This window comes from Hevea brasiliensis, chromosome 11 (assembly GCF_030052815.1).
Source record: "Hevea brasiliensis isolate MT/VB/25A 57/8 chromosome 11, ASM3005281v1, whole genome shotgun sequence".
Lineage (NCBI taxonomy): Eukaryota > Viridiplantae > Streptophyta > Magnoliopsida > Malpighiales > Euphorbiaceae > Hevea > Hevea brasiliensis.
Genome location: NC_079503.1, coordinates 23,165,681 through 23,181,047, shown reverse-complemented (window position 1 = coordinate 23,181,047; position 15,367 = coordinate 23,165,681).

The following is a 15,367-nucleotide window of genomic DNA, read 5'->3' as shown; positions in this document are numbered from 1 at the left end:
ATAAAAATAAATCTTGCATGATACATGTGACCCTAGATGAAATTTTTGAATGCAATGGTATAAACTTGTGTTTTTCACGATTTTGTTCCTTCAATTGGTATCAGAGCCACTATATTTGCCATTTAGATTTTTGATTATATGATTTAATTGTGTGATTTGATCATGAGATGATTGATCCATTACTGGTTGCAATGGATGTGTGGCGGCACACATGGTGAAGCCACCATTGGTGGCGGCAACAAAGCTTCTTCAAGGTGGCGCAAGGTTTGCTTTTTAATTTACAATTGTTGTATAATCTAAAAGCTCATCCTATGTCTAATTAAATTGTTTAATTAGAATTTTAATCACACAATTAAATTATGATTCAAATCAGAATTTTAAAAATTGTTTGAATGTGATTCAAATCTGAATTTTAAAAGTTGTTTGAATGTGATTCAAATCTGAATTTTTAAAGTTGTTTGAATCATATTTAAATCTGATTTTTTAAAATTGATTGAATAAAATTTAGATCTGATTTTTTAAAAAATGTTTGAATGTGATTCAAATCTGATTTTTTAAAAAAATGTTTGAATGTGATTCAAATCTGAATTTTTAAAGTTGTTTGAATGTGATTCAAATCTGAATTTTTAAATTTGTTTGAATGAGATTCAAATCTGAATTTTTGAATTTATTTGAATCATATTCAAATCTGGATTTTTAAGTTGAATATGGGATATTCAATTTAATTTAAGTATGTATGTTTTATTTAATTGTTAAATAGTGATATGTATGATGGATGATCATGGACTATAAAAGACCAATGTGATTGGATTTATTTTTTTTATGTTTCTTTGGGATTGTAAATTAATTAATTTATTTTAATTTATTTTGGGCATGTATTATTAAGTTTGTAATAATTTTTGGGTTGTAATTTCATTTATTTAAGTTCTTGTAAATTCGCCTTGGTATGCCAAGGATTACCATGTAATATTGGATTGTAAGAAGTTTAAGGAGGTCAAGAGCATTGGTGGGACCAGTGGGAGGAATTCAAGATCAAGTGTTGATTATGTACTCCTTCAACAACTCTTGTAAAATGAATGAATGAATGAAATGCACCTAGGAATGTCCTGATTCAATTCTTGGTGGCTCAAAATTGAATCCCTTAGAAAGTCCATGATCATACCATATTGCTTATCCATGAATGCATGAGATGTATGGGAATGTATGCTATTATATGATATATGCACGCTAATTGGATAATGTGTAAAGTGAGACCTTAATAGTAATTAGAATGACCATAAAATCTTCCAAACAAATGATTAAGTTGGAAATGCTATAATTAAAGTAATTATAACATAGGCCCTCCATTGAGGCAATTATTTTAAGAAATTTTAAATAGTTGCATAAGATGCAATTAATTTAAGAGATTTTCTTAAGAATAATCGTTAAGCATGAGATGCTGTAAATATGTAAATGGTTTGGTGGCCAATATTGAATGTACCTGAGGACATTAAAATTATTTACATAATTACTGGCTCAATGGGATCAACTTAACTAATGCAAGATAAGTCAATAATGGATGTACCTGAGATTTTGAGCATTAGGGGCTAGGTAAAGGATTGAACCTCACATGAGATGTAATGGGCAAGGAGTTGCTCACTTATAGTTTATTGTAATTCCAATAATGGATGTACCTGAGGATGATCAATAGAATTATGAGAATTCAATCACCCACTAGAAATCTATCCAACTAGGATTTCCGTTTTCTACTTTGGAAGTGTAGGACTCGTTAAGTTAGTGGGAGGATAAATTTGATTAAAAGACCATAATCATTTTGATTAATTACATGATATATTTACTAATTAATTTGGTTATTTTCTGCAGTTAATTTTCTGATAACAATGAGCACAAAACAACCACCACCATCGAATATCCTTGCAAGCATACTTGATCACAATAGGTTGACAGGACCTAATCTGTCTGATTGGCTAAGAAATTTGAAACTTGTCCTGAACCTTGAACATATAGGATATGTTCTAGATTCAAATGTTCCTAGTCCCTTACCTCCAGAGGCCACACAAGAGGAACATGAAACTTTGGACAAGTGGAAGGAGCATGATATGAGAGCTAAGTGTTACATGCTTGCTTCCATGAGTAATGAGTTACAGAAGCAACATGAGAACATGCAGAGTGTGAGTGAGATCCTCCTTCACCTACAAGAGTTGTATGGTGAGCATAGCAGGAATGCTAGGTATGAGATATCTAGACATCTATTCCGTATGAGAATGTCTGAGGGACAGAATGTTGGGGATCATGTCCACAAGATGATTCGGCTGATTGAGTAGTTGGAACATCTTGAATTCAACATGGATTTCCAACTACAAACGGATTTGATCCTTCAGTCCCTTCCTGAGTCTTTCGGGAATTTTGTGACAAATTTCCATATGACTAAATAGGAATGCACCTTAGTTGGTTTACTCAACATGCTGGTTATTGCCCAAAAGAATATGCCGGGCAATAAAGGAAAAGAGGTAGCTTTGATTGCATCTTCTTATGCTGGAAAGTCTAATAAGAAGAAGGGCAATAAGAAAATGAAACCTCAGATTCCTGGTCCTTCTAAGAAAATAGCTAAACAGAAAAGGAAGACTAAAGCTGATGGAGGCAAAGGAAAGTGTTTCCACTGCCAAAATGGTGGGCACTGGAAAAGGAACTGCCCAGAGTATCTTGCTTCTCTGAAGGACAAGAAGGATACACCTTCGGAAGGTATGTCCATATCTTGTTATTTAGATTCTGATGATACTCATAGTTCATCTACAGCTTAGGTTTTAGATACTGGTGCCAGTTCTCACATTTCTAATGATATGCAGGAACTAGCAAACTGCAGCAGCTTGCATTCTCAAGATATTAGAGTCCGGATTGGCAATGGCTCAACTGTTGAAGCTTTAGCCATAGGATCTAAATCCTTTTACATGTTTGGACATGTTTTGTGTTTAGATAATATTTTATATGTACCTGATGCTTTTTAGAACATCATTTCTATATCTTGTTTGACTAGAAATGGCTATGAATTTCAGTTCACAGATGATGTTTGCAATATTTATTTTGGAAATAAATATGTTGGTTCGGGTTATATGAATGATGGTCTTTATTATTTGGATAATAATGACAAACACAAATTGAATGCAAGTGATCTAAAAGAATGCAATGCCATGGTGAAAACCAACTCAAGTTCAAAATATATTTGGCACTTAAGGTTATGTCATGTTGCAGAAGATAGGATTGCAAAACTGAAGAAAATGGGGATTTTATCCTCATTGAGCTCTGAGCCTACTCCAACTTGTGAATCTTGCCTTCAGGGCAAAATGACTAGATCACCCTTTGTTGGACAAAGGCTAAGAGCTGAAAATATTTTGGAGCTAATACATAGTGATGCATGTGGTCCATTTAAGGAAATGGCTAGAGGGGGCTTTCATTATTTTATTACCTTTACTGATGATAAATCAAGATTTGGGTATTTGTATTTGATGAAATACAAACATGAATCCTTTGAAAAGTTTAAGGAATTTAAATCTGAAGTAGAAAATCAAATAGGAAAGAGTATTAAAGCTCTTCGATCAGATCGTGGATGTGAATATTTGAATACTGAATTTGATGAATACTTGAGAGAGCATGGCATTGTTTCTCAGCTGACTCCTCCCAGAACGCCACAGCTAAATGGTGTATCTGAAAGGAGAAATCATACCCTATTGGATACGGTACGTAGTATGATGAGCCATACTGATATGCCAATATTCTTTTGGGGATTTGCATTAGAATCAGCTTTGTATATTCTGAATAGGATTCCATCAAAATCAGTTTCTTCCACACCTTATGAGATATGGCATGGAAGAAAACCAAGTATTAAGCATGTTAAGATTTGGGGTTGTCCAGCTTATATCAAAAAGCTAAACACTGATAAATTGGAGACCAGATCAGAAAAAGGTCGATTTGTTGGATATCCAAAAGATAGTTTTAGATATTATTTTTATTTGCCTACTTCACAAAAGGTTGTGATAAGTAGAGATGCCACATTTCTTGAACAACAGTTTGTTCAATAAGGAGGCAAAGGAAGGCAAATAGAGTTAGAATTGGAGAATTCTGACCAACCAACAGATCAGATGGATATAGATCCATCTAGTCAACCTATACCCGTTGATGAAACATTTATAGCTGTTCCTCGTAGAACAACTAGGGTATCTCACCCACCAGTGAGATATGGTTTTCTTCATGAAGAAGAACAAGAGTTATCTACTCATGAAGAAGTTGATCATGGAGATGATCCACTTACTTATGAAGAAGCTATATCAGATATAGACTCTTCAAAATGGATTGATGCTATGAAATCCGAGATTGATTCCATGTATAAGAATCAAGTTTGGGATCTTGTTGACCCACCTGAAGGTATTGTACCTATAGGGAACAAATGGGTTTTCAAGAAGAAAATTGGTTCTGATGGAAAGGTAGAGACCTATAAGGCAAGGCTAGTAGTGAAAGGGTTTCGCCAAAGGCAAGGAGTCGACAGCCTTGAGTCCCCACATTTAACTCCCCATTTTTGCTATTTACATTAGGTACCACTAATTTAATTTTTCATTATATTTTCCAAGTGTAATATCATGTATTTTTAATGGAAATTTAGGTAAAAAGACAACTCGGGGTGTCAAATGACCACAATGCCCCTATTCAAGTTGCATTCCTGATTTTTCGGTAACACCGGGTTTTGTCCATTTTTCGATTTCTCACTTTTCTTTGTACTAATTAATTAATTTTTCTTTGATATTTCTAATGGTATTTATACTTCAATAGACATTTATTTAAGTCCTAAAAATATTGTCTAGGGTTCCCTGCGGTCCAGGGCTAGTCAACGGTCCACGCTGCTACTTCCCGGTGCGGTCACCCATCGCTAGGGTTCTCGGCTCGCTTACCTTGGTTACATTTCTTTGCTATTATTTTTCCTTTGTTTTTCTTGTATTTTATTTTCTTGTATTTCATTATTTTATGTCTCCTCACTCATATCTAAGTGTAGTTCTAGGCATCCTAGCTGTCCGGACATCACTGGTCACCAGAACAGTAGAACGCACTACGAACTTAGGGGCGTTACAAGAGATGTCTCCAAAGACACCTAAAGAAAGAGATAAAATGGCTAGGATTCCATATGCTTTGGCTATTGGAAGTTTGATGTATGCAATGATGTGTACTAGGCTGGATATCGCATATGCTGTTAGTTTGACTAGCAGGTTTCAATCCAATCTAGGTTTGGAACACTGGATAGCTGTCAAGAACATCCTTCAGTACTTGAGAAGAACTAAGGATTTATTCTTAATTTATGGAGGTGGTGACTTGAAATTGGATGGTTATATTGATTCTGATTTCCAATCAGATATCGATGATAGAAAATCTAATTTTGGGTTTGTGTTCATTTGTAGTGGAGGTGCAGTCAGTTAGAAGAGTTCCAATAGAGTACGACTACTGATTCCACTACAGAGGCCGAGTACATTGCTGCATCAGATGCTGCCAAAAAGGCTTTTTCGATATTAGGAACCCCAGTCTCATCAGAACTCCAAACACATAGAAAGGCACTACCACATTATCAGAGAGATAGTTGGGCAAGGTGATGTAGCCATGCAGAAAATAGCATCAGCTAGAAATCCAACTGATCCATTCACTAAGCCTATGTCACAAGCTCAGTTAGACCGACATCTTGAGAAGATGGGTCTAAGATATTGTAATGAATGGCTCAAGTACTAGTGGGAGATTGTTAGTAGTATGCCCTAGAGCATATCATTTAGTATGTATCTTGTACATGTTTTTACTAATAAAAGGCATTTTCACTTTTCCGTTTACATAATATATTTATGTATAATAGAAAAGGTCCATTGATATTTTGTTAGAAATTCTATTCTTTAGTTGTTAAGAATATGAGTGACAGTATTTCTAGCATAAAGTATCATAAATTGGTTCACAATCGAGGATACTTCACACAGGACATGACTTATCCAGAAAGATTGTATTCATGTTTGTTCCCAACGTATTTGTATGAGATATAAATAAGATGGAATGGTGAGTCTCATACCATATAACAAACATGATAGGCACTTATACATGATAAATATGTCGAACCAGTGACATTTATGACAAGCACATGAAGTTTACTCTTGTCAATGCATTGTCATAAATCATATCAGTGCATATAATCTTTAGACCTGAGATAGCACAGTTATCTTGTATATAGGTGGTTTGAGTTTGATACTACTTTCATACTTATACTGTGTAAGGGTGTATGGGTATATTGGCATGTGTTGGCTCCTACTAGTTATATATGGAGGTAGTTGTTGATCAAGATGGAATCTGTTACCCTAAGTAAATAGGGATAAAATCCTAAGTTCATTTAATTGTTCTTGATGTTTCAAGTTCTCGGCCAGGACAAATAGATTTAATCAGAAAAGAGTTTCTGATGAGAAAATCTTTTTAATCAAGAACTGGAATTAAAAGAGAACATAATATTCATAGCAAATGGGGTTTTGACATAAATCATGACTCCAGCTCGAATTAGGATCTTGTAATAGAGAGATTCCAGTGCATGGTAACATATGATTATAGGTTCATTTAAGGTAAACCTTATTACTGATTGGGTGGCTATGGCATGCTATGCTAGGTGTTAACCATAGTCTATGTAACACCCTCACTGTAACAATTTTGCACATTCTACTATTTCGGTGACCAGTGTCGGTCCAGACAGTTAGAACGTCCGAAAAAATATTTTAACTAAAGTGAGGAACTATAATTAACTCAAATATTAATAAGTAAAATTTAGGAAAAATTTTAGAAATAAAATACAACCAAGTTAAATGAGCCGGTGCCCTAGCGATGGGTAACCCAGTGGGAAGTTGCGGTTCTCGCAACAAGGAGCCCTAGACCAGGGAGAAAAATTCATAAAATAATTTTTGAGACTCCAGAGAAGAGTCATTGAGGGTTCTATGGCATTAGAATGCCAAGAAAAGGTTTAGAAAAATTTTTCAATCGGTACAGACAATTTTGGTCTGTTAAGCCAAATTTTGGTCATTTCGGTCATTTCGCCTTCAGAAGTGACTTTTGACTAACTTGTCCAATTAAGTAAATAATTATTATGATCTAAAATGTGAATAAATATTGTTAAAAATTTAATTAAAAATGAGTAGAAAAGAAAATGAAATAAAATATAAATTATGGCATCATTATTGTGTCATTAAAAGTCCTCCACCAATCATATTGTAACAAACACCTTATAAACTAATTAAAAAGGGATAAAATGAGTTAAAATGAAAAACAACAATCTGCTGCCCTTCTTCTTCAACCAGCCGAAACTCTCTCCCTCTCTATTCTCCATGGATGCTTTTACTTCTCTCTAAAAGTTCCCTGTAAACACACCATAAAATCACTTGTTGATTTCACAAAAATTGCTCCTTGCAACTAGAACAAGCCTAAGGCAGCAAAAGAAAAGGAGAGAAAGATTTTTCTTCAAGCTTGGGTTAACACACATAAAGGTTAGTGCTTTAACTTATAGTTATTTCTGTGTTTTATGAAAGAAATTAGTAAATCCTACAACTAGGTGCCATAGGAAATTATAGATGAGTGAAAATCTGGAATCTGTACAGTATATGTGTGAACAGTAAATTTTAAAAATTCATAACTAGAGTTAGGGATCTCAGATCATGGTGATGTTTATGTCAAAAGAAACCTTAAGGAATGTTCTAAAACTTTGTAGTTTTATGGCAGACCTGATTCTAATGTTAGGTTAGGGTTTGAGGACAAAACATTTTATTGCTCAGATGTGGACTCTATTCTGCTGATTTCCTGAAACAGGACAGCCACCTTCAATAAATCATAACTAGAGCCAAAGAACTCAAAATGATATGATTCTTGAGTCCTTGAAACGCTTATTGAATTCTCTAAAACCTTGTAGTTATGGCCAAGAGCTAATTGTGGTAGCTGCTGGTTGATATTTTTGCATTTCCTTACTACTATCCTGCATGTACTGGATTCTGGACAGGTTGCTCCTTTTTAATTAGTTCTGCAATTTCCGATCTAATTTTGATGTGATTCCAATTGGAGATTGAGTTAAACATATGAAGGTTGATTTCTGGAAAATATGGTCTTGAAATGGAAAATATGGTCTTGAAATCTTGTTTCTATAAATTATGGTGATTATTTTTGCACCCTGCTTCTGCATGCTGATTGTGCACTGAGTGTACTATTCATTCTAGTAACATGTATATTGCATGAGCTAGAAATTTTAGAGGAAAAATGATTAAGCATGCTTTGATTTCATGAAGTTACATGTAGAAATTGATAAGGTGGAGGCCCATTTCTGGTCTAGAATGAGTGACATGAGGAAATTGAGTGAATGGGCTGCCCTTGGTGACCTGCAGGACTAGGCATGAGTCCAGCAGGTTTGGGCAGCAATAACTTGAATTGTAGAGGTTCAATTGGTGTTTGGCCAATTGGAAATGAAACTAGACACAAAATGGCACAACTTTGGTGAAGAAACCATGCCCAGAAAACCAAACCAAGTTGACCAAAAGTTTGTCCTAATCCGGGTGACCTGCAATCTGCCTGAGCAAAATGATCAAATGAATAGTATTTGGTCATTTGGCCATAACTCAATGTAGAAAGGTCCAATTGACCTGAAATTTCACCAGAAACAAGCTGAGATATAGACCAACAACTTTCATGAAGAATATAAATCCAAATTCTGACCATAAGCTAGTCAAATTGCCAACCAAACTTAGGTCACAAAATCTGACAGAACCAAATTGCCCAGAAAATCTGGGTACAGGTCACTCCGACCAGTTATGGTAAAATGACCATAACTATAGCTAAAAAATTCCAAATGGAGTGATTCAAAAAGGAAATTAAAGAAGACACAATAAAGAACAACTTTGGTGAAGAAAGGTTAGCCCATTTTCCACTCTAAAATTGTCCAATGGAACGGTAAACTTAGGTAGTAAAAACTGAAAATTTAGAAATGCATCTAGGGGACTTTAAATTGCAATTGGTAATTAATACTAGCAAATGTAAAACTCAAAAAATGGGATCTTGGTGTAATTAGAATTAATATATCCATTAAGTATAAAAAAGTCAACATTTTGGTTAACTAGTAAGGTGAATAGTAATCAAAATGATTAGTAAATTAAGATGAAGACCTAGAACCAATTCTAAGCTTAAATGCTTAGAATTGTATGACAAATGTGGACTATGCATCCTAGTCAAAATTGTTAAAAAAAAATTAAGGCCATAAATTTGAAATCCATGAAATATTCATGGATTACTTGAAACATGAAAAATAAGTCACCTAATTGATGTGAATAGATAGTTAGGGCTTATATGCCCATCACAAATGGTATTCATAAAAATATTAGTAACTCAACTTGAAATATAAAATTTGTAATTACATAAGTAGATTCTTGAATGTATAAATGAGAAAGGAAAAATGTTTTGAATACAATAGTACATGTGAACCATTGTTTAGAATTGTGATCAATATGAATAACATAATGAATGAATAAATGAACCATATTAATGTATGAATGAGACATTAGTTCTCATTATTGTAGAGAGGATAAGTATTTTGAGTACAATAGTATAAAAGGATAATTTATGTGAATTGTGATCATATAAATGATCAAATGAATGTATGAATTATAATTGAAATTTATCATGAAATAATGAAGTCATAAAACATAATATATTAATATTTAATGATATTATATGCCCTTGTATTGCCTAGACATGTGTGTCAGATTGGATACTTTGGCATGCCAATAGGGTATTATTTTAGCAGTACTGCGAAAGGCTTTATGCCTGTATTCATGGCTCTGTGCCCGTATTCATGGCTTTATGCCGGCATTGATGGCTTTATGCCTGTATTCATGGCTTTTATGCCCGATTATGTGTTATCGTAGCTTTTTAGCCATACTGACTGCATACGTGGTTGACGTTCTGCGTCCCATGGTATGACGGCCCGAGGCACCGCGGTATCCAGTGCCAACGACCCGTTATCCAGTTTAGTCAGCCTGTCATAGGTTACTTGGGCAGTGAAATTTATTGAAATAAGTTAAGAATCTTAGTAATTAAAAATATTAGAAATTAAATAAATGAGTAAGATGACCTAAAATAAATTAAAATAGTTATGTATTAGAAAGAATCGAAATAAACTGGACCGATATTAAAATTTACTTATTATGAAATAAACTGAGACAACCTAGAAAGTATTGAGAAAATGCTAAAAGATTAGCAAAGAAAATTATAACATACATAAATATTGCAAATGTGACTTACATAATAATATAAGCATAAATTTATTATTTTTAGATCATTTTTCTATATACATTATTACTGTACATTGGCGAAATAAACACTTCCAAAGAAGACTAAATTAGGATAAAACTTATTAAATTTTAGAAACTGTATGTGAAGTATAAACAAATCTTAATTATTTGAATTATGTTTTATTTCTATCTTATTTGTATATTATTTCCTTGTTATATTATTGCACCACTAAGCAGCAATGCTTAGCGCGATGGAATTGTTTCCTTCGCACAGGTACTGAAGCTAGAACCTAATGGACGTTTGACTGGGAATTTTGGGAGTTTTGATCTGTAGAAGTGTCTGAAGTATTCAAGGTTGTCACCTCCTCAGCAATGCATGTAGATAGGGCCCATATGGATTATATTTTATATTTTGTATAAAATGCTTAAATATTATATTGTAATGTATATTATGAACAGGTAATTAATAGGAATGTGATGTAAATTAATAAATTAGCTTTTTCATATGTAATTAATTTATATATCATGTAAATTATGAAATTATGTAAATTAATGAAATTTGAAAATTTTACTTATGTGATTTGAGCATGAATGAGATTGTATGGATTTGAAGACAGATTTGAAATATATAGATAATGCATGGAAATGAATATAAAATTGAGATATATGAATGAAATGTGAATTATGAGATGGTTATGAAAATAATTGATGAGATTTTTATTGCAAAATATTATTGAAATTTTCAAACAGGTGAATAGTAAAACACGTCAAACGATAATAAAATAGAGAAAACTCTGTTAGTTTCTCCGTTAAAAAAATAATCGATATTAAATATAACGAGAACAAAATTTTTAAAGAAATAAAGTAAGGTAAGTTAGGGTGCTCCAGTATCGAATGTAGCACGCCTTGCTCGGCTACACTGTAGTCGGGTGAGGGGTGTTACATTTATTTGGTATAAGAGCGCGGTTTAGGTGTTCCTAGGCATAGATAGATAGAATAAGATTGTGTGCATGACATGCATTGCATTCATATGAGTCGAGGTGACACTAATGCAGATCTATTTTCTTGGTTATTTTAGGTTAAGGTATGGACTCAGAATCGCAGAGGGCAATAGAATAAGAAGTAGTAAGTCGTATCCCGACTGGGAGTAATATTGGAAATCGGGGAGATCCTGCTCCACCAGTGCAAGAGGTGCCTGTACAACCCCAACAAGCCTTGTTTGAGTAGATGACTGAATTCTTTCGATAGATGACTGGGGTTATTCCACCACCGCCTCAGCGAAAATCACCTCTAGGAAAAATTAGGAAGTATGGAGCTATAGATTTCAATGGTAGAAAGGAAGATGATTCTTCTGCGGCTGAGTATTGGCTAGAAAGGACTGAAAGAGTCCTGCAGCAGCTCCATTGCACACCAGAACAGAGTTTGGAGTGTGCAGTTTCATTGTTACAAGAAGCTGCATATCGGTGGTGGGATGTTGTAACCAAGGTAATGCTACCAGCCGACGTAACTTGGGAATTCTTTCTGATAGAGTTCAGAAAGAAATATATTAGCTGTGTTCATGAAGAGGAACAGAAGAGGAGTGGTGATCAGCAAAAGAAGAAATTTGGACAGTCTAGTAATAAGAGGCCAAGAGAACAGTATAGTTAGACATCTGATCAAAGTAGGAGATTTAGACCCAGGCCTATACCCAGAAGAGATCAACCAGAAACACTAATAGTGAGTGCGCCAGGACTAGCAAGAAAATGTGGCCATTGTAACAAGTGACATAAAGGTGAATGTAGGGGATTGACTGGAGCCTGTTATAGATGTGGGGCCATAGACCATCGTTTGAAAGATTGTCCTAAGAGGAATTTACCACGGACCTAGACAGAGGTCGTGGAAAGACCAGGTATAATAGTAAAACCACTTCCAAATGTCACCCAAGCCGGAGAGGAGCAAGAAGCCCCAGATGTGAATTTGAGGTAAAGTATTTCCTTTATGATATGCCTAAGTGTATAATGATAGATTTGAAAAGACTAAATAGTACCATATATATAAAAGAAGTAGACAGAGGGAGCAATAGAAAGGTAAAAGAATTATCTCAGATAGCTACACCCAGTAAATTTCGAGGACAAAATTTAAATTAGAGGGGAAGAATTGTAACACCCTCATTATAACAATTCCGCACATTCTACTATTTCGGTGACCAGTGTCGGTCCGAACAGTTAGAACGTCCAGAAAAATATTTAAACTAAAGTGAGGAACTATAATTAACTCAAATATTAAGAAGAAAAATTTCGGAAAAATTTTAGAAATAAAATACAACCAAGTTAAATGAGCCGGTGCCCTAGCGATGGGTAACCTAGTGGGAAGTTACGGTTCTCGCAACTAGGAGCCCTAGACCCAGGAGAAAATTCATAAAATAATTTTTGAGACTCCAGAGAAGAGTCATTGAGGGTTCTATGTCATTAGAATGCCAAGAAAAGGTTTAGAAAAATTTTTCAACCGGTACAGACAATTTTGGTCTGTTAAGCCAAACGGAGGGCATTTTGGTCATTTCGCCTTCAGAGGTGATTTTCGACCGACTTGTCCAATTAAGTAAATAATTATTATGATCTAAAATATGAATAAATATTGTTAAAATTTTAATTGAAAATGAGTAGAAAAGAAAATGAAATAAAATATAAATTATGGCATCATTATTGTGTCATTAAAGGTCCTCCACCAATCATATTGTAACACACACCTTATAAACTAATTAAAAAGGGATAAAATGAGTTAAAATGAAAAACAACAATCTACTGCCCTTCTTCTTCAACCAGCTGAAACTCTCTCCCTCTCTATTCTCCATGGATGCTATTACTTCTCTCTAAAAGTTCCTTGTAAACACACCATAAAATCACTTGTTGATTTCACAAAAATTGCTCCTTGCAACTAGAACAAGCCTAAGGCAGCAAAAGAAAAGGAGAGAGATTTTTCTTCAAGCTTGGGTTGACACACACAAAGGTTAGTACTTTAACTTATAGTTATTTCTGTGTTTTATGAAAGAAATTAGTAAATCCTACAACTAGGTGCCATAGGAAATTATAGATGAGTGAAAATCTGGAATCTGTACAGTATATGCGTGAACAGTAAATTTTAAAAATTCATAACTAGAGTTAGGGATCTCAGATCAGGGTGATTTTTATGTCAAAAGAAACCTTAAGGAATGTTCTAAAACTTTCTAGTTTTATGGCAGACGTGATTCTAATGTTAGGTTACGTTTTGAGGACAAAACATTTTATTGCTCAGATGTGGACTCTATTCTACTGATTTCCTGCAACAGGACAGCCACATTCAATAAATCATAACTAGAGCCAAAAAACTCGAAATGATGTGATTCTTGAGTCCTTGAAACACTTATTGAATGCTCTAAAACCTTGTAGTTATGGCCAAGAGCTAATTGTGGTAGCTGCTAGTTGATATTTTTGCATTTCCTTACTACTATCCTGCATGTACTGGATTCTAGACAGGTTGCACCTTTTTAATTAGTTCTGCAATTTCCGATCTGATTTCGATGTGAATCCAATTGTAGATTGAGTTAAACATCTGAAGGTTGATTTCTGGAAAAATATGGTCTTCAAATCTTGTTTCTATAAATTATGGTGATTATTTTTGCACCCTGTTTCTACATGCTGATTGTGCACTGAGTGCACTATTCATTCTAGTAACATGTATATTGCATGAGCTAGAAATTTTAAAGGAAAAATGATTAAGAATTCTTTGATTTCATGAAGTTACATGTAGAAATTGATAAGGTGTAGGCCCATTTCTGGTCTAGAAATGAGTGACATGAGGAAATTAAGTGAATGGGCTGCCCTTTGTGACCTGCAGGACTGGGCATGAGTCCAGCCGGTTTGGGCAGCAATAACTTGAATTGTACAGGTTCAATTGGTGTTTGGCAAATTGGACATGAAACTAAACACATAATGGCACAACTTTGGTGAAGAAACCATGCCCAGAAAACCAAACCAAGTTGACCAAAAGTTTGCCCTAATCCGGGTGACCTGCAATCTGCCTGGGCAAAATGACCAAATGAACAGTATTTGGTCATTTGGCCATAACTCAATGTAGAAAGGTCCAATTGACCTGAAATTTCACCAGCAATAAGCTGAGATATAGACTAACAAATTTTATGAAGAATATAAATCCAAATTCTGACCATAAGCTAGTCAAATTGCCAACCAAACTTAGGTCACAAAATCTGGCAGAACCAAATTGCCCAGAAAATCTGGGTACAGGTCACTCCGACCAGTTATGGTAAAATGACCATAACTTGAGCTAAAAAACTCCAAATGGAGTGATTCAAAAAGGAAATTAAAGAAGACACAATAAGGAACAACTTTTGTGTAGAAAGGTTAGCCCAGTTTCCAATCTAAAATTGTCCAATGGAACAATAAACTTAGGTAATAAAAACTGAAAATTTAGAAATGCATCTAGGGGACTTTAAATTGCAATTGGTAATTAATACTAGCAAATGTAAAACTCAAAATATGGGATCTTGGTGTAATTAGAATTAATATATCCATTAAGTATAAAAAAGTCAACATTTTGGTTAACTAGTAAGGTGAATAGTAATCAAAATGATTAGTAAATTAAGATGAAGACCTAGAACCAATTCTAAGCTTAAATTCTTAGAATTGTATGGAAAATGTGGACTATGCATCCTAGTCAAAATTGTTAAAAAGAAATTAAGGCCATAAATTTGAAATCCATGAAATATTCATGGATTACTTGAAACATGAAAAATAAGTCACCTAATTGATGTGAATAGATAGTTAGGGCTTATATGCCCATCACAAATGGTATTCATAAAATATTAGTAACTCAACTTGAAATATAAAATTTGTAATTACATAAGTAGATTCTTGAATGTATAAATGAGAAAGGAAAAATGTTTTGAATACAATGGTACATGTGAACCATTGTTTAGAATTGTGATCAATATGAATAACATAATGAATGAATAAATGAACCATATTAATGTATGAATGAGACATTAGTTCTCATTATTGTAGAGAGGAGAA